The sequence below is a fragment of the Hevea brasiliensis genome, chromosome 16 (assembly GCF_030052815.1).
Source record: "Hevea brasiliensis isolate MT/VB/25A 57/8 chromosome 16, ASM3005281v1, whole genome shotgun sequence".
NCBI lineage: Eukaryota > Viridiplantae > Streptophyta > Magnoliopsida > Malpighiales > Euphorbiaceae > Hevea > Hevea brasiliensis.
This window is the reverse complement of record NC_079508.1, coordinates 26551673-26571857: the sequence shown is the minus strand read 5'-3', so window position 1 is coordinate 26571857 and position 20185 is coordinate 26551673. Positions and strand designations below refer to the sequence as shown.

Sequence of the window (20185 nt, the reverse complement as noted above, 5' to 3'; positions counted from 1 at the left end):
AATAAACTCTTCTAAAGAAGACTAAATTAGGATAAAACATATTAAATTTTAGAAATCACATGTGAAGTATAAATAAATCTTAATTATCCGAATTTTGTTTTTATCTTTATTTGTATATTATTTCCTTGTTATATTATTGCACCACTAAGCAGCAATGCTTAGCGCGATGGAATTGTTTCCTCGCGCAGGTACTGAAGTTAAAGCCCAGTGATTACTAAACAGATATTTTGGAGTTCTGATATGCAGAGTGCTCATGGTTGTCACCTCCTCAGCAATGCATGTAGATAGGGCCCATATAGATCATATTATGTATTTTATACATTATAATTAGTTATTATTTGTAATGTAAACTATGAATTGTATGTTGAAATATAGATTATGGAACTGTAATTAATTTGTAGATCATGTAAATTATGAATTTATGTAATCAGTCTGTAAATCATGTAAATTAATGAAACGTGAGAATTTATATATATAAATTGTGCATGAATGGAAATGCATGGAAATGAATATGAAATTGAGATATATGAAAGAGATGTAAATTATGTGATGGTTATGAGAATAATTGATGAGATTTTTATTATAAAATATTATTGAAAATTTCAAGCAGGGGAATAGTGAAGTACACCAACTGATAATAAAATAGGGGAAACTCTGCTGGTTTCTCCATCTAAAAATAATTGATATTAAAATATAAGGAGAACAAAATTTTAAAGAAATAAAGTAAGAAAAGTTGAGGTGCTTCGGCATCGAATGTAGCACACCTCGCTCGGTTACACTGTAGTCGGGTGAGGGGTGTTACATTTATTGGTATCAGAGCGCAATTTAGGCGTTTCTAGACCTAGATAGATTGCATATCATGCATTGCATTCATAAAGAGTCGAGGTGACACTATTGCAGATTTGTATTTCCCGTTTATTTTAGGTTAAGGTATGGAATAAGAGAGTGAAGAGACAATGAGATAGCGAATGAGGATGAGAAGGAGACTGTATTTAAGATGAAAAAGGATGAGTATAGAACTGTTTGAGGATAGGATTGAGACTAAGGATAAAGTGAAGTATGATAACACGGAAAGGTGTAGAAGTAAGGAGGTAGCAATTCATCGATTGCTTATGTCAGGTAAATTTCGAGGACAAAATTTTTGTTAGAGGGGAAGAATTATAACACCCCACTGTAGCAATTCCGCATATTCTGCTATTCCGGTGATCGGTGTCGGTCTGGACAGCTAGAACACCTGGAAAAATATTTAAACTAAAGTGAGGAACTATAATTAACTTAAATATTAATAAGAAAAATTTAGGAAAAATTTTAGAAATAAAATACAATCAAGTTAAATGAGCCGGTGCCCTAGCGATGGGTAACCAAGTGAGAAGTTGCGGTCTTCGCAGCTAGGAGCCCTAAACCCAGGAAAAAATTCATAAAATAATTTTTGAGACTCCAGAGAAGAGTCATTGAGGTTTCTATGGCATTAGAATGCTATGAAAAGGCTTAGAAAAATTTTTAGATTGGTACAGACGATTTTGGCTCAATAAGCCAAACAGAGGGCATTTTGGTCATTTTATCTTCAGAGATTATTTTTGGCCGACTTGTCCAGTTAAGTAAATAATTATTATGATCTAAAATATGAATAAATATTGCTAAAAATTGAATTGGAAATAAGTAGAAAAGAAAAGGAAAGAAAAATGAAAGAAAATAGGAAATATGACATCACATGATGCCATTAGTTAGGTATCCACCAATCACAACTCAACAAATCAATTAAAAGGAGATAAATTGGGCAAAATTTGACAAACAATCTACACCTTCAACCTTTGGGCAGCAAAAAACGTAGAGAGAGAGAGAGAGGAAAGAAAACTCCATGGAAGCTTGATCAAGCTTGAGCTAACCCACCCAAATCACCCCAAAACCCTAGCTTCCCTTCACAAATATTTACCCTTACACCAAGAGCAAGTCTTGGGCAACAAAAAGAAAGAGAAAAAGAAGAGTTCTCAAGCTTTGGAAATTAGCTGAATCAAGGTTTATGCCTATACTTACTTCCCTATCTTTTTAATCTTTGTTAGGAAGACAAATCAAATGATAATTTGTTGTAGAATTGAACAAAATAATTATATTGAAGTATGTATGAGAATTGGCAGCCATGGGAGAAGGATGAGATTTGTTGATTTGTATGAATTGAATTGTTTAGAAGTGGTTTGTGATGAGAAAACTTGAGTTAGATGTTGAATTATGTGTGTTGGATGTGTTAGATGGCATGGATAGCATAAAATAGATACTTTGAAAATTAGGGTTTGCGAAAAATTAGAGTTTTGCTTATGTAATGGTATATTAACATTGTAATGGTTAATTAGTGACCATTTGAATGTGTGTGAGGAGGAATTTAAGTGGGTAAGGAAAATGGAGATAAGCTTAGGCATGCTACCCTTGGTGACCTGCAGGACTGGGTGTGAGTCCAGCAGGTTTGGGCAGTTATAACTGGAGTTGTATAGGTTCAATTGGTGCAAGGCCAATTGAACATTAAACTAGACACATAATAGCAGTATTTGTTTAAATGGCCATAACTTAGTGCAGAAAAGTTCAATTGATCTGAAATTTTACCAGCAGAAAGCTGAGACATAGCCCTACAACTTTCATGCGGAAGACAAATCCAAATTCTGATCATAACCTAGTCAAATTGCCAACCAAACTTAGATTACCAAATCTGCCAGAACCAGTTTTACCCAGAGTTCTGGATTCTATCCAATCCGGCCAGTTATGGTAAACTGACCATAACTTGAGCTACAAAACTCTAATTGGAGTGATTCAAAAAGGAAATTAAAGAAGACACATAAAGGAACAACTTTGATGAAGGAAATATTGCCAAATTCCTACTATACAAATGACCAATAGAATAGTAAACTTAGTGTTTGAAATCTGAAAATTGTAAAGTAACCAACACTAAGCTTGGAAATGGTATTGGCAACCAATACCAACAACTTTAGAATGAAAAATGTGGTATCTTGGAGAACTTAGGTTCAACAAATTTATTATGTATTAAAAAGTCAACAATTTGAGTGAATAGTAATATGAATAGTAATATAAAGACACAAAGTGTAAGAAATATATTGTTAAAGGGAAATTAAGACCATAAATTTGAAATCCATGAAATGTTCATGGGTTGCTTGAAACATGAAAAGTAAGTCACCTAATTGATGTGAATAGGTAGTTAGGGCTTATATGCCCATCACAAATAGAATTCATAAAATGTATAAATGAGAAAGGAAAAAATGTTTTGAATACAATGGTACATGTGAACCATTGTTTTGAATTGTGATCAATATGAATAACATAATGAATGAATAAATGAACCATATTAATGTATGAATGAGACATTAGTTCTCATTATTGTAGAAAGGAAAAGTACTTTGAGTACAATGATATAAAAGGATAATTGATGTGAATTGTGATCATATATATGATGAATGTATACATTATAATTGAAAATTATTATGAAATAATGAAGTCATAAAACACAATCTATTAATATATAATGATATTATGTGCCCTTGTATTGCCTAGACATGTGTGTCAGATTGGATAGTTTGGTATGCCAATAGGGTATTGTTTTAGTAGTACGGCGAAAGTCTTTATGCTTGTATTCATGGCTTTATGCCAGCATTCATAGCTTTATGCCCGCACTCATGGCTTAATGCCCGATTATGTGCTATCATGGCTTTTTAGCCATACTGACTGCATACGTGGTTGACGTTCTATGTCCCATGGTATGACGGCCCGAGGCATCGCAGTGTCCAGTGCCAACGACCCGTTATCCAGTTTAGTCAGCCTATCATAGGTTACTTGGGCAGTGAAATTTATTGAAAAAAGTTAAGAATATTAGCAATTAAAAATATTAGAAATTAAATAAAATAAATGAGTAAGATGACCTAAAATAAATTAGAATAGTTATTTATTATGAAGAATTGAAATGAACTAGACCGATATTAAAATTTACTTATTATGAGATAATCTGAGACAACCTAGAAAGTATTAAAAAAAAATGCTAAAAGATAGCAAAGACAATTATAACATAAATAAATATTGCAAATGTGACTTACATAAAAATATAAGCATAAATTATTATTTTTAGATCATTTTTCTTTGTATATTATTACTGCACATTAGCAAAATAAACATTTCCAAAGAAGACTAAATTAGGATAAAACATATTAAATTTTAGAAACCGCATGTGAAGTATAAATAAATCTTAATTATTCGAATTTTGTTTTTATCTTTATTTGTATATTATTTCCTTGTTATATTATTGCCCCACTAACCAACAATGCTTAGGGCGATGGAATTGTTTCCTCGCTCAGGTACTAAAGTTAATGCCCAGCAAATACTAAACAGAGATTTTGGAGTTCTAATCTGCAGAGTGTTCAAGGTTGTCACCTCCTCAACAATGCATGTAGATAGGGCCCATATAGATCATATTATGTATTTTATACATTATAATTAGTTATTATTTGTAATGTAAACTATGAATTATATGTTGAAATATAGATTATGAAACTGTAATTAATTTGTAGTTCATGTAAATTATGAATTTATGTAATCAGTCTGTAAATCATGTAAATTAATGAAACGTGAGAATTTATATATATAAATTGTGCATGAATGGAAATGCATGGAAATGAATATGAAATTGAGATATATGAAAGAGATGTGAATTATGAGATTGTTATGAGAATAATTGATGAGATTTTTATTATAAAATATTGTTGAAAATTTCAAGCAGGTGAATAGTAAAGTACGCCAACTGTTAATAAAATAGGGAAAATTCTGCTAGTTTCTCCGTCTAAAAATAATTAATATTAAAATATAACGAAACCAAAATTTTTAAAGAAATAAAGTAAGATAAGTTAGGGTGCTTCGACACCAAATGTAGCACTCCTCGCTCGGTTACACTGTAGTTGGGTGAGGGGTGTTACATTTATTGGTATCAGAACGCAATTTAGGCATTTCTGGACCTAGATAGACAACATATCATGCATTGCATTCATAAGAGTCGAGGTGACACTATTGCAGATCTGTATTTCCCATTTCTTTTAGGTTAAGGTATGGAAAAAGAGAGTAAAGAGACAATGAGATAACGAATAGAGATGAGAAGGAGACTGTATTTAAGATGAAAAAGTATGAGTACAGAACTGTTTGAGGATAGGATTGAGACTAAGGAGAAAGTGAAGTATGATAACACGGAAAGGTGTAGAAGTAAGGAGGTAGCAGCTCGTCGATTGCTTCAGTTAGGTAAATTTCGAGGATGAAATTTTTATTAGAGGGGAAGAATTATAACACCCTCACTGTAGCAATTCCGCACATTCTACTATTTCAGTGATCGGAGTCGGTCTGGACAGCTAGAACGCCTGGAAAAATATTTAAACTAAAGTGAGGAACTATAATTAACTTAAATATTAATAAGAAAAATTTGGAAAAAATTTTAGAAATAAAATACAACCAAGTTAAATGAGCTGGTGCCCTAATGATGGGTAACCCAGTGAGATGTTGCGGTCTTCGCAGCAAGGAGCCCTAAACCTGGGAGAAAATTCATAAAATAATTTTTGAGACTCCAGAGAAGAGTCATTGAGGTTTCTATGGCATTAGAATGCCAAGAATAGGCTTAGAAAAATTTTTAGATCGGTACAGACGATTTTGGCTCAATAAGCCAAATAGAGGGCATTTTGGTCATTTCGTTTTCAGAGATAATTTTTGGCCGACTTGCCCAGTTAAGTAAATAATTATTATGATCTAAAATATGAATAAATATTGCTAAAAATTGAATTGGAAATGAGTAGAAAAGAAAAGGAAAGAAAAATGAAAGAAAATAGGAAATATGACATCACATGATGCCATTAGTTAGGTCTCCACCAATCACAACTCAACAAGTCAATTAAAAGGAGATAAATTGGACAAAATTTGACAAACAATCTGCATCTTCAACCTTTGGGCAGCCAAAAACGTAGAGAGAGTGAGAGAGGAAAGAAAACTCCATGGAAGCTTGACCAAGCTTGAGCTAACCCACCCAAATCACCCCAAAACCCTAGCTTCCCTTCACAAATATTTACCCTTACACCTAGAGCAAGTCTTGGGCAACAAAAAGAAAGAGAAAAAGAAGAGTTCTCAAGCTTTGAAAATTAGCTGAATCAAGGTTAGTGCCTATACTTACTTCCCTATCTTTTTAATATTTGTTAGGAAGACAAATTAAATGAGAATTTATTGTAGAATTGAACAAAACAATTATATTGAAGTATGTATGAGAATTGGCAGCCATGGGAGAATGATGAGATTTGTTGATTTGTATGAATTGAATTGATTAGAAGTGGTTTGTGATGAGAAAACTTGAGTTAGATGTTGAATTATGTGTGTTGGATGTGTTAGATGGCATGGATAGCATAAAATGGACACTTTGAAAATTAGGGTTTGTGAAAATTATAGTTTTGCTTATTTAATGGTATATTAATATTTTAATGGTTAATTAGTGGCCATTTAAATGTGTGTGAGGCGGAATTGAAGTGGGTAAGGATAATGGAGATGAGCTAAGGTTTGGGTAATTGTGTGTTGGGTGTGAGTCCAGTAGGTTTGGGTAGTTATAACTGGAGTTGTATAGGTTAAATTGGTGCAAGGCCAATTGGATATGAAACTAGACACATAATGGCACAACTTTGGAGAAGAACCCCTACCCAGAAAACCAAACCAAAATGACCTAAAAATTTCCCTAATCCGGGTAACCAACATGCTGTTCCTGGAAAATGACTAAATAAATAGTATTTGTTCAAATGGCCATAACTCAGTGTAGAAAAGTTCAATTGATCTGAAATTTTACCAGCAGAAAACTAAGACATATCCCTACAACTTTCATGAGGAACACAAATCCAAATTCTGACAATAACCTAGTTAAATTACCAACCAAACTTAGGTCACCAAATCTGTCAGAACCAGTTTTGCCCAAAATTCTAGATTCTGTCCAATCCAACCAGTTATGGTAAATGACCATAACTTGAGCTAAAAAACTCCAATTGGAGTGATTGAAAAAGGAAATTAAAGAAGACACATAAAAGAACAACTTTGATGAAGAAAATATTGCCAAATTCCTACTATACAAATGACCAATAGAACAGTAAACTTAGTACTTGAAAACTGAAAATTGTAAAGTAACCAACACTAAGCTTGGAAATGGTATTGGCAACCAATACCAACAACTTTAGAATGCAAAATGCGGTATCTTGGAGAACTTAGGTTCAATAAATTTATTATGTATTAAAAAGTCAACAATTTGAGTGAATAGTAATATAAAGACACAAAGTGTAAGAAGTATATTGTTAAAGGGAAATTAAGGCCATAAATTTGAAATCCATGAAATGTTCATGGACTGCTTGAAACATGAAAAGTAAGTCACCTACTTGATGTGAATACGTAGTTAGGGCTTATATGCCCATCACAAATAGATATCATAAAATGTATAAATGAGAAAGGAAAAAATGTTTTGAATATAATGGTACATGTGAACCATTGTTTTGAATTGTGATCAATATGAATAACATAATGAATGAATAAATAAACCATATTAATGTATGAATGAGACATTAGTTCTCATTATTATAGAAAGGAAAAGTACTTTGAGTACAATGATATAAAAGCATAATTGATGTGAATTGTGATCATATATATGATCAAATGAATGTATATATTATAATTGAAAATTATTATGAAATAATGAAGTTATAAAACACAATCTATTAATATTTAATGATATTATGTGCCCTTGTAACACCCTCACTGTAACAATTTCGTACATTCTACTGTTCCGGTAACCGGTGTCGGTCCGGACAGCAAGAATGTCTGGAAAAAATATATATATTTAAACTGAAGTGATTAACTATAATTAAATCAAATATTAACAAGAAAAATGTAAGAAAAATTTTAGAAATAAAATACAACCAAGTTAAGTGAGCCGGCGCCTTAGCAATGGGTAACCCAATGGGAAGTTGCGGTCCTCGCAACTAGGAGCCCTAGACCCTAGAGAAAATTCATAAAATAATTTTTGGGACTCCATTGAAGAGTTATTGAGGTTTCTATGGCATTAGAATGCCAAGAAAATGCTTAAAATTTTTTTTCAATTGGTATAGACAATTTTAGTCTGTTAAGCCAAACGGAGGGCATTTTGGTCATTTCACCATCAGAGGTGATTTTTGGCCAACTTTTCCAATTAAGTAAATAATTATTATGATCTAAACTATGAATAAATATTGCTAAAAATTTAATTGAAAATGAGTAGAAAAGAAAAGGAAAGAAAAATAAAAGAAATAGGGAATTATGACATCATATGATGTCATTAAAAGTGCTCCCACCAATCACATTTGAATAAGCTATTAAAAACCAATTAAAAAGAGGTAAAATGAGGTAAAAATTAACAAAACACAATTTGCTCTTCCTCACCCCAAACCAGACGTTTTCCTTTCGCAAACCCATTCCTCCATGGAAGCTTAATGAAAGCTTCAAACCTCACCAAATTTCAATTGAAACCACTGCTTAGCTTCACAAAAATTTGATCTTGCAACTTGAACATCCTCTAGGCAGCCAAAAGAGGAAGGAAAAAGTAAGTTTGGTTAGCTTGAAATTCAGCTTCAACAAGGTTAGTGTCCAATCTCTTAGCACTTTTACTTGATTCATGCTTAATGCCATGAGATAAATAGAAAATGTAAGCAAAACAAAATAAAAATTATGTGTATCCATCCCTATAAATTTCAACAGCCTAGGGGTGGTTAGGGTTTGATGAATTTACTTGAAATAAATTGTTTATGAGATGCCCATAGCATGAGATGAGTGCTTGAACATGATTATGTAAGTGAAATGCAAGTATAGTGCATGAATGAACTTGAGAACTTGGACATTTGAATAACATTAGGGTTTGCTCATGTAATAGTATGTTAACCTTGTAATGGTCAATTAGTGACCATTTAAAAGTGTGTGAGGAGGAATTGAAGTGAGTAAGGATGTTGGAGTGGAACATAGGCATGTTGCCCTTGGTGACCTGCAGGATTGGTTGTCAGTCCAGTAGGTTTGGGTGTGTATAAATGGAGTTGTATAGGTTTAATTGGTACAAGGCCAATTGAACATGAAACTAGACACATAATGGCACAACTTTGGTGAAGAAACCCTACCCAGAAAACCAAACCAAGTTGACCTAAAAATTGCCCTAATCTGAGTGACATGCATTCTGCCTGGGTAAAATGACTAAATAAACAGTGTTCATTCATTTGGTTATAACTCAGTGGAGAAATGTCCAATTGATCTGAAATTTTACCAGCAGAAATTTGAGACATAGACATACAACTTTTATGAAGAAACCAAACCCATATTTTGATCATAACATGTTCAAAAACTAACCTGCAAATAATGTACAAAACATTGTAGATTTGGTTTTGTCCAGAAAATCTGGAAAATTTGCAATCCGGCCAATTATGGTATTTAGGATATAACTTGAGCTACAAAACTCCAAATGGAGTGATTCAAAAAAAGAAATGTAACTAGACACAATAAGGAACAACTTTCATGAAGACAATTTTGTGAAATTCCTACTGTACAAATGACCAATAGAACAGTAAACTTAGTGCTTGAAATATGAAAATGGTGAATAAGTAACACTAAGCTTTGAAATGGAATTGACGATTAATGCCAGCAACTTTAGAATGCAAAATGTGGTATTTTGATGATATTTGAACCAATATACCTATTATCTATGAAAAAGTCAACATTTTAGTTGACTAATGAAATAAAAAGTAACCTTACATATAAAGTACAAATATTCAAGAAATGACTTTGTAATATGCCCTAGTAGGCCTTATGTGATTGGTTTGGATGGGTTGGCATGCCAATAGGGTTCTGATAGCAGTACTGCATTTGATGTATGGCTTCATTGCCATTCTGTGATGATAGCCTATGGCTATACTGATTATGATGTTATACTTGGCTTTATGCCTTATTGTTTTTATGCCTGATTAGCCATTCTGTTTGCACACCAAGAGACACATTGTGATCGATGGTGTGACGGCCCGAGGTACCTGGTACCCAGTGCTAGTTTACCCATTTATCCAGTCCGGTCAATTTGTATAGGTTACTTGGGCATAAAAAAGTATAATTGTAATTGAACTGATTATTAAAGAAAATACGGAAATTAAATATTAAGATAAAGATCAAGAATGATTACAATAAAATAAACAAGCTCAAAATCATCAAGAAAATGATTAACAAAATGCTAGAAGGAGTTAATATCATAAAATGTAATTAGCCCTCGACTAAACGATAAGTTAGTAATTATTCTTTTTTTATGAACATAATAACTAGGAATTATTATTTTTATTTACATATTATATTTTCTTGTACTATTAGCACCACTAAGTTTTATACTTAGCGCTTCGCTTTTGCAATGCGTAGGTACTGAAGATTTGGACAGAAGGCCCAGTAGACCACAGATTGGGTAAGGCCATTCACAGTTCTGTATAGTGTCCGTGTCACCTCACAGACTACAGTGCATTGGTAGGACACTAGGTACCATTTTTTATTTTGTGATTTTTATAAGTTTTGTAATTAAACTCTGATTTTATCATGTATATTTGAAACCTATGTAATATAATTTTGTATTAATGTAAGTATTTGTAACCTTGTGTTTATAAATAACATATGAGAATTTATTTATGATTTGAGCCTGACGATGATGTAAAATGAATGAATGACAAATGGAGGAATTGTTAAGAAATTATTGTAAATTGATGTGATACAAATGGAGTTTGAGAATGATTGGAAATTATTGAAAGTGTTTTTCACAGGTTCCGAAGAACTGTTTCCTCCATTTTTAGCCGGCACTCTGCCGAATTTTTTATAAAATTTTCGGAGCTGAAAATTAATTTATAATTTCAATAAATGATCTAAATGAGGTCAATTTCATAAATTTCACTTAATAACTATAATAAATAAATTAAGAACTGATAAATATCAATGAGATAAATTATGGTGTTCTGGTACATTGTGTGGCATATCTAGCTCAACTACACTGTAGACAGGTAAGGGGTGTCATAGCCCTTGTATTGCCTAGACATGTGTGTCAGATTGGATAGTTTGGTATGCAATTAGGGTATTATTTTAGCAGTACTGCGAAAGACTTTATGCCTGTATTCATGGCTTTATGCCTGCATTCATGGCTTTATACCCGCATTCATGGCTTTATGCCCGCACTCATGGCTTAATGCCCGATGATGTGATATCATGGCTTTATAGCCATACTGACTGCATACGTGGTTGACATTCTGCGTTCCATGGTATGACGGCCCAAGGCACCGCGGTGTCCAGTGCCAACGACTTGTTATCCAGTTTAGTCAGCCTGTCATAGGTTACTTGGCAGTGAAATTTATTGAAATAAGTTAAGAATATTAGCAATTAAAAATATTAGAAATTAAATAAAATAAATGAGTAAGATGACCTAAAATAAATTAGAATAGTTATTTATTAGAAAGAATCGAAATGAACTAGACCGATATTAAAATTTACTTATTATGAGATAATCTGAGACAACCTAGAAAGTATTGAAAAAAAAATGCTAAAAGATAGCAAAGATAATTATAACATAAATAAATATTGCAAATGTGACTTACATGATAATATAAGAATAAATTATTATTTTTAGATCATTTTTCTTTGTACATTATTACTGTACATTGGCGAACTAAACACTTCCAAAGAAGACTAAATTAGGATAAAACATATTAAATTTTAGAAACCGCATGTGAAGTATAAATAAATCTTAATTATCCGAATTTTGTTTTTATCTTTATTTGTATATTATTTCCTTGTTATATTATTGCAACACTAAGCAGTAATGCTTAGCGCGATGGAATTGTTTCCTCGCGCAGGTACTGAAGTTAAAGCCCAGCAAATACTAAACAGAGATTTTGGAGTTCTGATCTGCAGAGTGTTCAAGGTTGTCACCTCCTCAGCAATGCATACAGATAGGGCCCATATAGATCATATTATGTATTTTACACATTATAATTAGTTATTATTTGTAATGTAAACTATGAATTATATGTTGAAATATAGATTATGGAACTGTAATTAATTTGTAGATCATGTAAATTATGAATTTATATAATCAGTCTGTAAATCATGTAAATTAATAAAACTTGAGAATTTATATATATAAATTGTGCATGAGTGGAAATGCATAGAAATTAATATGAAATTGAGATATATGAAAGAGATGTGAATTATGAGATGGTTATGAGAATAATTGATGAGATTTTTATTATAAAATATTATTGAAAATTTCAAGCAGGTGAATAGTGAAGTACTTCAACTGATAATAAAATAGGAGAAACTCTGCTTGTTTCTCCGTCTAAAAATAATTGATATTAAAATATAATGAGAATAAAATTTTTAAACAAATAAAGTAAGATAAGTTAGGGTGCTCCGGCACCGAATGTAAAACACCTCGCTCGGTTACACTGTAGTTGGGTGAGGGGTGTTACATTTGATCTTGTAGAACTTCAGTTGGAAAACTCCTCTTGATACTGATATTCTTCTCCTCAAGACGACTGGTGAGATTTTAGAGGCAAATCCTCTTTGAAACTCCTAAAAAATGTTGTCAAAAGATTCCTCCCCTTTTGGATGTTTTCTACTTCTGTTTATAATGGTTATTCTAAGGTTAAGTCATTTTGAGTCTAAAAAGCTTTAGGAGTCTGATTTGAATCAGTAAACAAGAGAGGGAATTCGGGTTAGAAAACTAGCTACTACATAGTACACGGCCCATGTGTCACTATAAGGCCCCGGGCTGTGTAACTTACTGGAGCAAAATTGCGGAGTCTTATATTGGCACAGAGACTTACAAAGGTCTGCGTTGGCTACACGGGCCTGGTTACACGGGCCCTGTACTTTTGTTCTCATAAAGTTCTTCAAGCTTGTGCTTGGCAGAGACTTACATGGGTCCATGCAAATTACACGGTTCCAATTACATGACCCGTGTACTTTTGTTTCTCCATTGACTCTCTGGCTTTCTTCTAACATAAAGTTACACGGGTCTATGACTTTGCTTACACGACTCGTGTACTTTGTATCAGCAGCAATTCTGAGTCTTTTGATCCCTCTATGCTTCCCTTTGCACTCCTATGCTCTGTGACTTCACCAAAACACCTGAAATGATGCAGAAATCATGGAATTAAGATCTTAACAATAGAAATTACAAAAACTAATGAAATCAACTACTATGCATGAAATTACTTACCTAAATGCCATGAGATAGTATACAAATGTGCTTAAAAACATCTATACAATTCAAGTGTATCAGATACTTCACTCATCACTTTATTACTTATTAGCAATCTGTGCACTTGTGGTAGTTGAAAAACCAGCAAATAAGTTTTTAGCGCAGTTGCCGGGAAATTTTAATTTTAGTAATATTAAGTGATAAGTAATTTAACTGATTTAGGCAATTTCATTTATTATTTAGTTTTACTTAAATTGTTTTATTTTCTTATTCTTTCTCAGGTGATTGGTTTGGTACATGACAAGAACAAGACCAGAGGAAGAAGTCTTTGATTTCGATCCAGAGATAGACAAAACTCTAAGAACTATCAGGAGAGAGAGGAAACGTGAAGGACAAGATAAAGGGAATCTAGAAATTCCAAATATGGCCAACAATAATAACAACAGGCCGAGACTCTTGAAAGACTACGGAGCTCCCTCCATACAAGGATTCTAACCTAGTGTTGCAAGATCCACAGTGGATGCCAACAATTTTGAATTAAAACCGACATGGCTCCAGATGATCCAACGGACCCAGTTTGGGGGTTCACCAACAGAATATCCACACTACAAGCTCCAGTGCTTTCTTGCCCTTTGTGACACATTCAAAATGAAAGGGGTCTCTGATCAAGCCATAAGAGTCAGGGCATTTCCATTTTCCCTTCCAGATAGAGCAAGGAAGTGGTTACTTTCTCAACCAGCTGGAACATTCACCACTTGGGAGGACCTCTCTCAAGCCTTTCTAGCAAGGTACTTCCCCCCTGCGAAGACTGCAAAGTTAAGAGTTGAACTCAACACCTTTAGGCAAAGGGAAGGTGAACACTCTATGATGCTTGGGAGAGATATAAGGACCAACAGAGAGAATGCCTACACCATGGCATAGAAGATTGGGTCGGGGTTCATAACTTTAATAATGGACTACTGCCCTTTACAAGGAGCACAGTAGATTTAGCAGCAAAAGGTGACCTGATGGAGAAAATAGTGGATCAAGTACTTGAACCTCTAGAAAGGGTCGCATATCACAACTATAAGCGGTCGAATGAAAGGGGAAATACAAGGAGATCAGCAGGAATCCTAGAAGTGGATGCCCTAAGCATGATAAATGCTTAATTTGACCAGCTCACAAAGAGGCTAGATAAAATGTGACACCCCTTACCCGTCTATAGTGTAGCCGAGCAAGTTATACCACTCAGAGTGTCGGAACTCCAATTCATGTTTCAATTTCAATTAATCTCTTTTAATTCATTTATTTTTAATTTTTGATAAATCTAAATTTTGTCACAAATTTTATAGAAAATTCGGCAGAGTGCCGGCTATAAATTGGAAAAACAGTTCTTCTAAACCTGTTAAAAACACTCCCAATAATATCATCACATTATTCTCAATCAACCTCCAATATATTCTCAAAAATTTATCAATTCACTTCAGTATCTCAAAATTCAATTCAATTCAAAACACAGTCAACTCAATGAAAATGCTCAATTTATTACTGAACATATTTCATAGATACTTACATCAAAAGCATAATTACATGAATTTATAATATACATTACAGAAGGTTACAAAATACAAAATATCAAAATATCAAAATATCAAAATATCAAAAGTGGCCTAATGTTCTACCAAATGCACTGCAATGTGAGGTGACTCTGAACTCTGAGTGCAGATATGAAGGCTCACCCTGTATGAGGCCTGCTGGACTCCCCAGCTATGTCTCCAGTACCTGCGCGTGGCAAAAGCGACACGCTACGCAATTCTGCTTAGTGGTGACAATATAAAATAAAATAAAATAAAATATGCATAATGTATGTTTACTTTTCTAGGTAGACTTAATTTCTGATATTTATTGCAGTTTTATTCGATTTAAGTTTGGTAATATTTATTAACATTGCCCGAGTAACCTATACTAGTCGACTGGACTGGATAAACGGGTAAACTGGTACTGGGTACTAAGTACCTCGGACCATCACACCATCGGTCACATTGTGTCTCCCGGTGTGCAACAAAATAACTAATAAGCTGTAATAATTATCGGGGATTAAACCCGCGTATAACAACTCAATATCACAGCCAAAGGCTATTATGTCACAGAATGGCATGGGAAGCCATGAAATACAGAATGGCATGAAACCATATGCAGTACTGCTAACAGAGCCCTATTGGCATGCCAAGCTATCCAAACCAATCTTGTTAGGTATACTAGGGCATTTCACACTTTTAAGTTTCACAATTTTTGGAATTTAAGTTTTTGTGTTACTATTCCATTCATTGGTCAACAAAAATGTTGACTTTTGCATAGACAATAGGTACATTGGTTTTAATATCATCAACATACCACATTTTGCATTCAAAATTTGTTGGTATTGGTTGCCAATACCATTTCTAAGCTTAATGTTAGTTGGGTAAAATTTTCAGTTTTTATGCCTTGTGTTGACTATTCCATTGGTTAATTTTGCAGTGGGAATTTGGCAAAATGGTCAACATGAAAGTTGTTCCTTATTTTGTCTAGCTGAATTTCCTTTTTCGAATCACTCCATTTAGAGTTTTGTAGCTCAAGTTATGGTCCAAAAACCACAACTGGCCGGATTGAAATTTTTCTGGACTGACCATATCTACAGTGCAGTGAACAGTGACTTGAACTCACTTGTTGGATAGGTTCTGGTCATAATTTGAGTTAGGTTTGTTCATGAAAGTTTTTGGTCGATATCTCAGCTTGTTGTGGGTAATATTTTAGGTAAATTGGACCATTCTACACTGAGTTACGGCCGAATGACCAAATACTGTTCATTTGGTCATTCTGCGTAAAATGCATCGCAGTCACGGATTGGAGCAAGGTTTTGGTCCACTTGGTTTGGTCTTATGGGCATGGTTTCTTCACCAAAGTTGTGCCATTTTGTGTCTAGTTTCATGTCCAATTTGCCAAACACCAATTGAACCTCTACAATTCAAGTTATGGCTGTCCAAACAGGCTGGACTCACATCCAAACCTGCAGGTCACACAAGGCAGCCACACCAACCTCAAATCCCACAACCCAATTCACTTCATTTTTGATTCAAACCAAACCAAATGGTCACTAATTGACCATTAAAACATACTTCCATCATCACAAGATCAAAGTCTCATTCTTCAACCCAAACCCTAACTCAACATTTCAAAACCATGCATTATCATTGCATTTATCAATTCACTTATGAGATACACATTAAGGGCAGCCATACTAGCATGTTAGCTCTCCAAAAATCATCAATATATTACCCTAACCATGGCTGCCAAAATTTAGGGTTAGCATACCAATGGTGTTTCATAAAATTTCTTTGTCATTTGCACACATTTATAGTTCTTAAACATGAAATTTAAGTGAAATTCAAGGTTTAGGTCACTAACCTCTAAGGGAGTGAATTTCCCACTTGATCAAATTCTTGTTTTCCTCTTCTATTTGCTCCCAAAAGCTTCACTAGGATGTAAGAACAAATTTTTATGTTGCTAGGTTAGGGTTTTATTGAGAAAATACTAAGGAATTCAAGCTTTGTAAGCATGAAAATGAAGGAGGGAAAGGAGGAGTATGAGGCGTCTCTTTTGGGAAGATGAGTAGCTGCAAAATTTTTTTCTAGAATTGTCTTTTTTCTGCCCATTTTATGTATTATAAATGTCTTCCTTTAATTTGATTGGCCATCCCTTTTTAATTACCTCATGCTTACATAAGCATGAGGTAATAAATCTCGTTTTCTTTCCATTTTTTATCTAATTAATTTCAATTAAATTTTTAACAACATTTAGTCATATTTTATGTTATATAAATTATTTATTTAACTGGACAAGTTGGCCAAAAATTATCTCTAAAGACAAAATTACTAAAATGCCCTCTGTTTGGCTTAACGGGCCAAAATTGTCTGTACCGATTGAAAAATTTTTCTAAGTATTTTCTTGGCATTCTAATGCCACAAGAACCTCAATGACCCTCCTCTAGAGTCCCAATAATTATTTTATAATTTTTCCTTAGGGTCTAGGGCTCCTAGTTGCGAGAACCGCAACTTCTCACTAGGTTATCCATCGCTAGGGCACCGGCTCATTTAAATTGGTTGTATTTTATTTCTAAAATTATTACTAAATTTTTCTTATTTATATTTGAGTTAATTATGGTTCCTCACTTTAGTTTAAATATTTTTTTTTTGGTCATTCTAGCTGTCCGGACCGACACTGGTCATTGGAACAGTAGACTGTACAGATTAGCTAAAATGAGGATGTTACAACTCTTCCACTCAAAGAAAAATTTCGTCCTCGAAATTTACCTGATGCAAACAGTTGAGGGAACTGTTGCCTCATTATCTCTTCACTTTCCCAAGTTGCCTCTTCAGTGTTGTGGTGCCTCCAAAGCATTTTCACCAGTGGAATTTGTTTATTTCTCAGTTCCTTCACTTCCCGAGCTAGGATTTGTATAGGTTCTTCTGTGTATGTCAAGTCCGGTTGGATTTCAATCTCTTCCATGGAAATGACATGTGAAGGGTCTGAGCGATATCTTCTCAGCATAGAAACATGGAACACATTGTGAATTTTATCCAGTTTTGGTGGTAAAGCTAGCCGATAGGCCACTGGTCCCACACGTTCAGTGACTTCATATGGGCCAATGAACCTAGGACTTAACTTACCCTTTCTTCCAAACCTCAGTACTTTCTTCCACGGTGAGACTTTGAGAAACACTTTATCGCCAACTACATACTCTATCTCTTTTCTCTTCAGGTCGGCATAAGACTTTTGTCTATCTGAGGCAATCTTCAGGTTAGCTTTGATTATCTTCACTTTCTCCTCAGTCAGTTTCACCAGGTCTGGTCCTACCAGCTTGTCTTCGCCCAATTCAGTCCAACACACTGGAGTTCTACATTTCCTCCCTTACAGTGCTTCATACGGAGCCATTTGAATGCTAGCTTAGTAGCTATTGTTATAGGCGAATTCTGCCAGTGGGAGGTATCTATCCCAACTCCCCTCAAACTCAATGACACAACTCCTTAGCATATCCTCCAGGATCTATCACATAATTCACATTATTACTATCATTTCAATTTTTTTTAATTAAGAAAATTCAATTAGTTCTTAGGTTTACCTGGATTACTCATTCTGACTGTCCATCCGTTTGAGGATGAAAAGCCGTGCTAAAACGGAGTTGTGTGCCCAAGGGTTCTTGCAACTTTTTCCAAAATCTCGATGTAAACCTTGGGTCTTGGTCAGATATGATAGAAAGTGGGATTCCATGCAGTCTAACTATCTCACTAATATACAATTCTGCTAGCTTCTCCAGTGAGTAGTCAGTCCTAACTGGCAGAAAATGTGCTGACTTCGTCAATCTATCCACTATCACCCATACTGCATCATGCTTCCTTTGGGTGAGGGGTAGACCACTAACAAAATCCATAGTGACCCGGTAGCATTTCCATTCAGGTATGCTTATAGGCTGCAACAATCCTGATGGAACTTGATTTTCTGCTTTAAGTTGCTGACATGTCCAACACTTAGTCACATAGTCAGCTATATCCCTCTTCATACCAGGCCACCAATAATGAGGCTTCAAAACATTATACATTTTTGTGCTCCCTGGGTGCATAGCATAAACACTAGTGTGTGCTTCTTTTAGAATATTAGTCTTCAGTTCCCTATCATCTGGTACGCACACTCTTCCTCTGTAGTACAGACACCCATCTTGTTTCACCTCATATTCAATTTCCTTCCCCTCAGGAATTTTTCCCACAATAGCCATTAGTTTTTCATCTGCCTTCTGCCCATCTTATATTTGCTGTAGTAGGGTTGGCCTCACTTGCAACTCAGCCAAAATAGCTCCATCATGAGCTAAGGACAGACAGGCATTTAGTGATCTTCAAGCTGTGATGGACTTCCTGCTCAAAGCATCAGCCACTACATTTGCCTTCCCAGGATGATAATCTATCACACAATTGTAGTCCTTCAGGAACTCAATCCATCGCCTTTGTTTAAGGTTGAGCTCCTTCTGAGTTGGCAAATATTTTAGACTTTTGTGGTTTGTGTAAATGTAGCACTTTTCACCATATAAGTAGTGCCTCCATATTTTCAGCTCGAAGATAATTGCTGCAAGCTCTAGATCATGGGTAGGGTAATTCTGTTCATGTGGCCTTAGCTGTCTGGAAGCATAAGTGACCACCTTCCCCTCTTGCATCAATACACACCCTAACCTATTATGAGAGGCATCACTATAGACCACAAAGTCCTTTCCCGACACTGGCTATGTTAACACTAGTGCCTCTGTCAACATAGCCTTTAACTTCTCAAAACTAGCCTAACATTTGTCATTCCAGTTAAATCTGACATTCTTGTGTAACAACTTAGTCATTGGAGCAGCTATTAAGGAAAATCCCTTCACAAATCTTCTGTAATACCCAACTAGCCCCAAGAAACTTCTGACCTCAGTTGTATTTCTGGGAGGCTTCCATTCCATCACTGCTTCTATCTTTTTGGGATCTACTCTAATCCCCTCAGCTAATACTATGTGTCCAAGGAAGGAGATTTCACTCATCCAGAAGTCACATTTGGATAGCTTAGCATACAGCTTCTTTTCTCACAGGATTTGCAGAATAATCCTCAAATGTTCATCATGTTCTTCCCTGGTCTTGGAATACACCAGAATATCATCAATGAAGACCACTACAAACCGATCTAAGTATGGATGGAAGATACGGTTCATAAGGTCCATAAATGCTGCTGGTGCATTTGTTAACCCAAACGGCATCACTAGAAATTCATAGTGTGTGACACCCCTTACCCGTGTACAGTATATCCGAGTAAGTAATGTCACACGGTGTACCAGCACACTCTACTTTACCTTAATTAATTTTTTTA

The 20185-nt window shown here is 34.5% G+C and overlaps 1 non-coding gene across 1 annotated transcript; it reads right to left on the bottom strand.

The window, feature by feature from the left end:
• Positions 1-14098: 14098 nt before the first annotated feature.
• Positions 14099-14204, bottom strand: LOC131175198 (small nucleolar RNA R71). The gene has a single exon (XR_009145361.1). It is a non-coding gene; the product is annotated as a small nucleolar RNA R71 (small nucleolar RNA).
• Between the last annotated feature and the right edge of the window lie 5981 nt (positions 14205-20185).